The sequence below is a fragment of the Nematolebias whitei genome, chromosome 11 (assembly GCF_014905685.2).
Source record: "Nematolebias whitei isolate Nwh7 chromosome 11, NemWhi1, whole genome shotgun sequence".
In the NCBI taxonomy this organism is placed as follows: domain Eukaryota; kingdom Metazoa; phylum Chordata; class Actinopteri; order Cyprinodontiformes; family Rivulidae; genus Nematolebias; species Nematolebias whitei.
Genome location: NC_056508.1, coordinates 38,183,097 through 38,191,991, shown reverse-complemented (window position 1 = coordinate 38,191,991; position 8,895 = coordinate 38,183,097).

Sequence of the window (8,895 nt, the reverse complement as noted above, 5' to 3'; positions counted from 1 at the left end):
ATGTATGAAGGCAGCAGACCAAGAAGTGATTTAAAGATGAAAATGTACCAGTGAAAGAGTCTGTGTGAAGTTAACGATGACCAGTTAACCAGTGAATACAGGGTGCAGTGGTGGGTACGATAATCACAGCCAGTTATGAATTTTCGAGCACCGTGATAGACAGCATCCAACATCTGAAAGGTGCTTGTAAGAGCGTTTGTGTAAATAATGTCACCGTAATCAATGGAGGGAAGGAAAGTCACAGTTACAAGGTGTTTCCTAGCATTCAGAGTTAAACAGGATCTGTTTCCGAAAAAGAAACCCAGTTTAACTTTCAGTTTCTTTACTAGGTTTTCCACGTGGAGCTTAAAAGAGAGATGTGAGTCGACCGAGATACCCAAATATTTATAGGAATCAACAAACTAAATAGGGACACCATTTGAGGATAAAATCAAAGGAAGAACTGCTGGGATCGACTTCCTGTTTGAAAAAAAAGCATCCCTTTGGTTTTATCAGCATTTAGCTCGACAATAAACAACTGTGTCATCAGCATAGAAATGTAACGATGTGTCAAGGATGCTCTGACCTACATTACATATGTAGATTGTAAAGAGGGTGAGTCCTAAGACTGAGCCTTATGGTACACCATTGTTGACTGTTAAATAACTGGAGGATGTACCATTATGTTGAACACATACATGTTGCAAAACATTTTATTTTAAGCATACCTGGTCTACACAACTTTATGATGCAAATACAATACAAGAATACAATCCATTACATGTTTATCTAATATCTAGTCTGTTATAAATTAACCTTTTGAGTAGACTGAACATATACTGTATTTTCATTCCCAAGCAGATCCTTCTTACTGTTGTCTGCTGCAGGTTAAACACTGAATACTTACACCCACTTGAACAAACTGAACTGTCTCTTTAAATGTAAAAAGTCAGCCTGTCCACATGGCATCCTTAAAGGTTGAAAAGTTGTGCCAACAAATAAATGCCAGGACTGCAGTCACCACAGCTGTACAACAAACACAGCTTACTGCCAACCAGCTATTAAACAGCTCTGTGAAGGTAAATTAAAATAAAAGTATATTCAGAAGCAAATTCAACAACACAAAGCTTTTTTTAATCTGTTCAATTCTTTATTTTGCAACTAAGAAACCCCAACTTCGATTTTTTTTTTTAAAGAAACCCTGACAGGTAACTCAAATAAAGATGCATCCAATGCAAACACTTAAAAATATGAAAACTGTACTTGTGTTGACCTCGAGGTGTGAGATGTTTGTACAAGGGTTTTCAACATGGGCTTATTTGTCAGATTTCAACCGCACTCAAGCAAGAAGCAGAACGTTTGATGATCTTGTGTTGAACCCTTTAAAACCTGCGGTGTTTCTCTTAAAGACATGTTGCAGAGCTGCTCCTCAATCATTACAAGAACCTTGTGTGTTTCATCTTATGATGTATTTACATTTCTGTACCGGCACTCATCTCCTGTAATTTTCCAGAGCTGCTGCTCTGCAGTTAGGATAGACATGCCATCAAGCATTTCTCTCATAAGTGAAGGCTTTCTTTTATTTATTTACATTTTTTGTAAATATCTATAAAGGCCTGCTTTGAAATGAGCATATTTGTGTTTTGTGGTTTAGTGTAGCCTAAATATATTCAGTCTGAACTCTCTCACAGTAGAAGTAACACACTTTATTTCCAACTGAAACCCTATGCATTACCAAAGAAACAATACCTTCTGTATGTTTTTTTTTTTTTTACGTTTTATAAAAGTGTTTACAATAGTAATGTTAAAACCAAAAGTGTGTGCTTTAAAAACAAAACTAAAATCTTGTTTTTCCAAGCTAGAAGTTTCTACTAAAAGTAATTGTAAATCATTTTCACTCTCTCCCAGTCTAAATCCATTTTACAGTACTGCTTTTCGAGCAACATTGTCCAGTTTGGACACACCAGTGAGATTCATTCCATTCCAGTCGTGCTGCGTTTCATGTTCACTGTTCACCACAGTCTTCACTGCACAACGACCTCACACCACTCAACACCAAACCACCATCTGTTTCTGCCAAGATGACTTCCACAGCTCTTTATCATTCAGTGTTAAACAACTGCTGAGCAGCCTCGTGTGTGAATGATACGTTCCAGTCATGCCACGGCGCAAGCAGCCCTCACTATACGGTAATTTACTGTTGTTCAAAATATGGGTCAGCTGTAGTTCACAGTTCTCACCCACATACTTGTGTTATGTTATTGTAGGCAGTCTTTTTTAAATTCTGCACAAGCTCAGGCCTCGCTTTTTAAGCAATGGAGATACAGTTACAATATATTTTATATAGCACCAAGTCACAACAGAAGTTGTCTCAGGGCACTGAACAGAAATATTCATATATATATAAATAATAGGTTAACACTGAGGAGCAGACTGCTTTGAGTTTAACTCTATTGCAGACTCTCGAGTAAGCATGAAGGCGACAGTAGAAAGGAAAAACTCCCTCATAAGGAAGAAACCTTTAGCAGAACCAGGCTCAGGACAAGCAGCCATCTTCTTCAACTGGCTGGGTTTGAGAGGACAGGAAGGAGGAACAGATACACAATGGCAGGTCAAGAATCACATGTTAAGATAGAAATAGTATCAAATGACAACTATTCAGTTTTAGCAAATCGTTTAAGGAAATGAGGTCAATTTGTCCTCTAGTAGTCTAAACTTAACACAGCACGACAAGCCAACCCTAACTATAGGATTTATGAAAAAGGAAAAGTCTTAAGCCCAGTCTTAAAACTGGACAATGTGTCAGCCTCACGGACAAAAACTGGAAGTTGGCTCCACAAGAGAAGAGCCTGATAACTGAAATATCTTCCTCCCATTTTGCTTTTGGAAACTTTAGGAACCACGAGTAAACCTGCAGTCTGAGAGTGAAGTGCTCTGTTAGGAAACTATGGAACAGTAAGATTTGAAATATAAGATGGAGCTAGGTTGTTGAAGTCTTTGTAGGTTAGAAGTAAGATTTTGAATTAAATTCTGGATTTGACAGGAAGCCATTGGAGAGAAGCTAAAACTGGAGAGATATGATCTCTCCTACTAACTACAGTTAAGACTCTGGCAACAGCATTTTGGATCAAATGAAGACTTTTTAAAGAAGTATTTGGACACCCAGATAATAAACCATTGCAATAGTTCAGTCTAGACGTGACAAATGCATGGACCAGTTATTCTGCATCGTTTTTAGATAAGATGGTTCTAATGTTAGCGATATTGCACAGGTGGAAGAAGGCGGTTCTAGTAATGTTTTGAATTTTTAAAAATTTTAATACGTATTTTTTATTTTTATTTTTGGTTATTATGGTTTTGTTTGTTTCCTAATAACACAAAGCATGGTTTAGCAAAATCAAAAAAAGGAGGGGGAAAAAGCATCCTGGTCAGTAAAAACACATAGAAAGAACAATCTATTGTTGTTTTTTCCTTGAGAATTGTTTTAACTTTTTTCTTGAGCTCAGCCTGCCAAAGACTTTTCACGCCCTTTTGCTCTTAAAACTGTTTTAGGTGAAACAAGCGGCTTGTGCACGTCACCATGCCATCGGTTTCAGTAAAATTCTCAAACTATAAACTAAATAAAGTCTCAAATGTTTAAAACATTTACTGCCAGCTGCTTGTACTTGGTTTTTACAGTAGGATGCTGGTTTCACTGGTAGTTTAAACAAGTTTGATTATAAGGCATTTTCAAAAGCATTTCATTACCCTTTCCTCTTTTGCCACTGAATCTGCCTTTTTTTTTTTATACGCAAACCTGCAAAGCCTGTAAAAAAAAACAAAAAAAAAACTGACATCTTTTTTCCACGCTCACCATTTTCCTCCTCAACATCTAAAGTTCTGTCTTGGTTTGAAAACAAAGAGTAGTTCCAGCTCTTGTAGTTTGTAAATGTGTTTAAATATCAGTTAAATTTAATAGATCTTTGTGGTTTGGAGAGAGCTAAAACAAAATCAGGACATATCTTTTTATTGTCTGACTATTGTTTCTTAAGATATTTAACTGTCTGGCACAGTTACCTGTAATAGTTAATGACAATTTAAAAAATAAAAGAGTTAGGATAGGGTTAGGTTAAGGGTGTCATGGCAGCAAAAGTAGAAAACCTTGTGGACATGAAAAGCCAAACTTTTAAAAATATTCGGCCAAAATTAAAATGTGAAAAGTAAAAGAGACTAGTTGATAACTCAATGTGTGAGAGTTAAATGATAACTACACATAATGTCACAACAAACAGTTAAAACTGCTCTCTAAAAGCCTTTGAATGAAAAGTCACCAAGAAGAGTTGTTCCATTTTTGTTTTTATTTCATGTCATTTTTTAAAGTAGTTTGCTTTTCAGACACATTTTCAAAACACACCTGAAAATAACCGAATTATTCTGTTTAGCTAAGCCTCAAATGAAATAAAGTGAAAATTGACAAATAAAGAACATTATCAACTGTAACAGTAAGAAATTGTACATTATTTATTCAAACAGTGAGCCAGAGAAATACTTGAACTTTAGAGCTGACCATAAATAATAAAACAACTTTGAAGGCCATTAGGAGTCAGTGGTGTTTAGAATAGGTAAAGACTGGCGGATTTAAACATGAAATGTGTCGCATTTGTACAAAGGTTGGATCTACAACTGATACTGCTAAATATTAAATCCTCGAGTAGCTTTAACAAATAGTCTCATTGGCTTTTGACAGGTGTGTTGAAAGAAACTTCTATTGTATTGCACTGAGTGCACTGACCAAAAGGGAGCTTAAATTTGTTTCTTGACCCAACCAAAGGCTGTCATCATGGCAGCAAAACTTCATGTAAGCAGCACAAAGAAGCAATAGGAGAAATGAAGAAACACAAGGAGCAGCTCAAGAAAACAAAGAAAACTGGACGTGACAAAAGAAACAAAAATGATAAACTGGTGAGTGAAGTGATGCTGAAGAACTAAAAGGACTGGGACTGATAAGAGAAGTGGCTGCAGCTGTGACAGGTGAAACTGGGAGCAGGTGTAGACAGGCATGGCAGGCTGAACGGAAAAATACTGACTGAAAAGAAGTGGCTGGTGGCACAGAGGAAAACACAAGGATTAATCAAATAAAAACCCAATTAACCCAATTAAACACAATAATGAAAAAACAAACAAACAAACAGAAAACATGCTCATGGAAGCCCGTTTCCACGAATGAAGTGTCAAAATTGTGACATTGTATCTCATATTTATGACATATCTTTTGACGTTTTGTTTATTTTCACTGGCCGAAACAGGCTTCCATACTGTGGGGCAGAAACAGGCCTCCATACAACTTAATAATGTGTAAGTAAACAAAAAGACATAAAAAAAATAACAATAAAAACACCAAAAGATCCTGACAAAAATTGATTTTTTTTAATAAAAATTTTCAAGACAATAATTTGTCAAATAACTGAAAAACACTTATACATGTGAAAAGACCAGTTTCTGAAGCTATAATGTTCTTTTTACTTTATTTTTTTGTCATATTCACAAACTCCAAATGTGCCATCAGTTCTCATTTATTATCTTGCCACTGCAGGGGTAAAAGGTTCATGTCATGTGAAGACCTTGAACATGGATACAATTTAATGTGATTATATGTGGCTTTCTGTTTTACCAGCTCTGCTGTCATTTTGACCACCAAAATAAAACATACAGTCTTGGGCTTTCATAATGAAAAGTTATATATGTTTATAAGAATAAAATCCACATGCTCTCCATTTAGTTTGCATACCTCATTTTCCTAATTGTTGTCTTTCTTGTGGCAAATAATTTCCTGTAAAAATGGCTTCTGTCTTACAAAAGTCTCCTCCTTAACAAGAAAAACAAAGTCGGGTAATGAAGCTCTCTGTTGGGAAACTCTAAAACTACAGTTTATTTCTGAAACCTGATTGTCTTTAGGTAACGGTCTCAGGCTTTGATGTTTGTCACATAAGGAGAAGGAACAAATAGGATGAAACAGCTCAACCCCCCTAAAGAGACAAGGCACAGCTGGCCTGGATGGATGAGCTGGATTAAAAATTTTACAAGCTTTTTAGATGTGGTGACAGTCCTCTCTCTCTCTCTCGCTCCTCTTCTGCAGGATTTGCCATTTGTTGCCACAATCAGTGGTTTCAAAAGCCACAAACCTTGGCTCTGTTTTCACTGTGGAGGCACAGGGGGGCAAACTGAGGTCTTGTCATGATTCAAGCTTCCAACCATGTTGTTTTTCTTTAATTTGAGACAAACTCATTTTTGAAATGCAAAATATTATGCTGCAAAAGGACTATAAGTGTTTGAGATGTTTTAAACAGTCTGAACAATTTAAACCAGGGGTCTGCCACCTCTACAATCAAAAGAGCCATTTTACTCCTTTGTTCACTAAATTAAAAGTGGTCAGAGCCGCAACAACTTGCTGTGATTATCAACTGGTGGCCCACGGGCCTCTTTAGGTTTGTTGGAGGGGGCTTTTGTGGCCATTAAGGGTGACATTATAAAGCTAAAAAATATCAAACAATTAATATTTTTACAATTTAAGCCAAATGAAAAGACCAGATTATTGTAAGGGGGAGTAGTTTTTTAAATTAATAAAAAAAAAAGAACTATGCAGACCTATGTATTTTTTTTAATTGTGGGAAAATTAATTACTGGTAAATATAGAAATAAAGCATAAAGTTAAAATGAGTATGTTTTACTCCTTGTGCTAGTTCCAGTATTCACATATTTGCAAAAGAAATGACAGGAAAGCAGCTAAAACTAGTCCTTTTTTGTCGTTTTTATAACAACTGTAGTAGTACATATACGAGATATATACATACAATTTCACGAGTTCCTCATCTTTCTGACTGTGTAAATGTCGTGCATTGAGTTTTAACAGAAATGTAACGAGAGACGTTATTATCTTTGACCCATCAAATGAATGCGGTCATTTATTTTCAGAATCAAAGTTTAACATCAAACATTTACATTAATTTTGGCAAAATATGAAAATAATAACAGACAAGTTTCACAAAAATGGGCTTCAATCACACGGCGGTGATTGAGGACTTAGCTTCAGATATTTCTAAATATCTGTACTGATTTTAGGAGAAAGCAGAGTTTAAGATGAAATGGAGAATTTATCTTACAGAGAGATTTGTGAGGGAATTAATCTGTTTGACCAGAAAACGTGCACGCTCCATCAGATCTCAGCTTGCGACGGTACGCTCGGTTGAAGTAGATCGTTACCTGGTTGACGATGAAATCAGCTCGGTATAGAATCCTTCAGACTTTTTCAGCGTCTCCGTTGAGCAGCTGAAATCCTTCGAGAGTCGTGCGTGGTGTTCAAACAGAAATTATAATCCCAACATCGTCACTGCATTCTGTATTCCAACGGAAGCACTCTGGGCTTCAGACATCAGAGTTTTCTCCTTCAGCCTTCAGAACTCTCAGACTCTAGAACTTCTTCAGAACCTCCATCACTCTGAGACTCTTGGACCCTCGGACTCTTGCAACTCTTTCACTCCCAGACTCTTCATTCTCTAGATGAACTGGGAAGTTGCCACATTTTAAATGGGTCGACTTCCGGGTCATTTGAGAGCTTTTGATTGGTCGATGGACCAGGAATAGAGGTGTGGTGTATGATGTAAGATGTTATTAAAAATCAAGGATTGTTTAGTAACAAACAGAAAGATTATTGTAGGACTTCAGACTTCGTGGAGTCTCACTCTTATTATCTTCTGAAAAAGTTTAAACATGACATTTTTCTCGGTAAACATTTTAGTTGACCGAAAACCGACCTTTAACATACTTACATTGCAGACAGAAAAATCAAGAAATGCATATTAACCTGATTTCTTCTTTGAATGAGGAATAAAAATCATTACTTACTGTTTATGTAAAATAAAAATGAGTAGTTCTCTTCAACCTGTAACATTGAGTGAACTAACACAATTTGATTATCAAACATTTGTAAAACAGTGATGATCATAGAGAATTGTCTTTTCTGCTTGATTAATTCAAGAAAGAAAGTCACCAGATGGATCAAACTGTACTTCTGGATGCAGATCAATGAAATAACAGTCTCAGTTCATCTGATCAAGATTTGAGGTCATCAGGGTCAGATCAGGTTCACTACACAACCAATAAAATTTAGTTTTATGTTAGTTTTGGAGCTGCTGCGGAGGAACCAAAGAGCCACATGTGGCTCCAGAGCCACAGGTTGCGGACCCCCTGATGTCAACAGTCATCGCTGCCATTTGTTTTGTACCTACAGAAAATATAAAAAGACACACTCTTGTTTACATATATTTTTTTTACAAAATTTTTCTAAATATAAAATGTGGAGAAATGTGTCTATCATGTTGCCACCATAATTTAGATTTTTAAAAAGCATTTTAGGACTTTTTTCTATTTTGTGTGCAACAAAAACCTAATGCATGATCAATAAGTAAACATCCTGGTGTATGGCTAAGAAGGTGAAATGGATGAGCTTCATCATAAAATGAAAAATAAAAAGTTTAGGGAAACAAGTTTAAAATAAAGCACGAACACAAACCAAGATGCACAGATTCTTAATTGAGTGTGGCAATAAAGTTGCTACATAAAGCTGAAACAGAAACCCATAATACCAAAAGCCAAGAAACAATTCATTATTTCATAGTATATTGGACATAATTAACTTGTTTCTTTAAAGGGATCAAATGGCATAACATGCCTATATGTAAAACCAGTCCAGCTCCAAGACCCTCAAAACCCCAGTTCTGCTTCTTTGATTTTTAAGTAATTCAACATGTAACTTGATAGAACTGCCTGAGGGCATGTGGTGTTTGTCTCCATCTGTTGGGATAATAAAGGTACCTGAATGAAGATTGCTGTAGCAGACAAACACACTTTCTTCGCATGTTCTAACATGAATAAAATTAT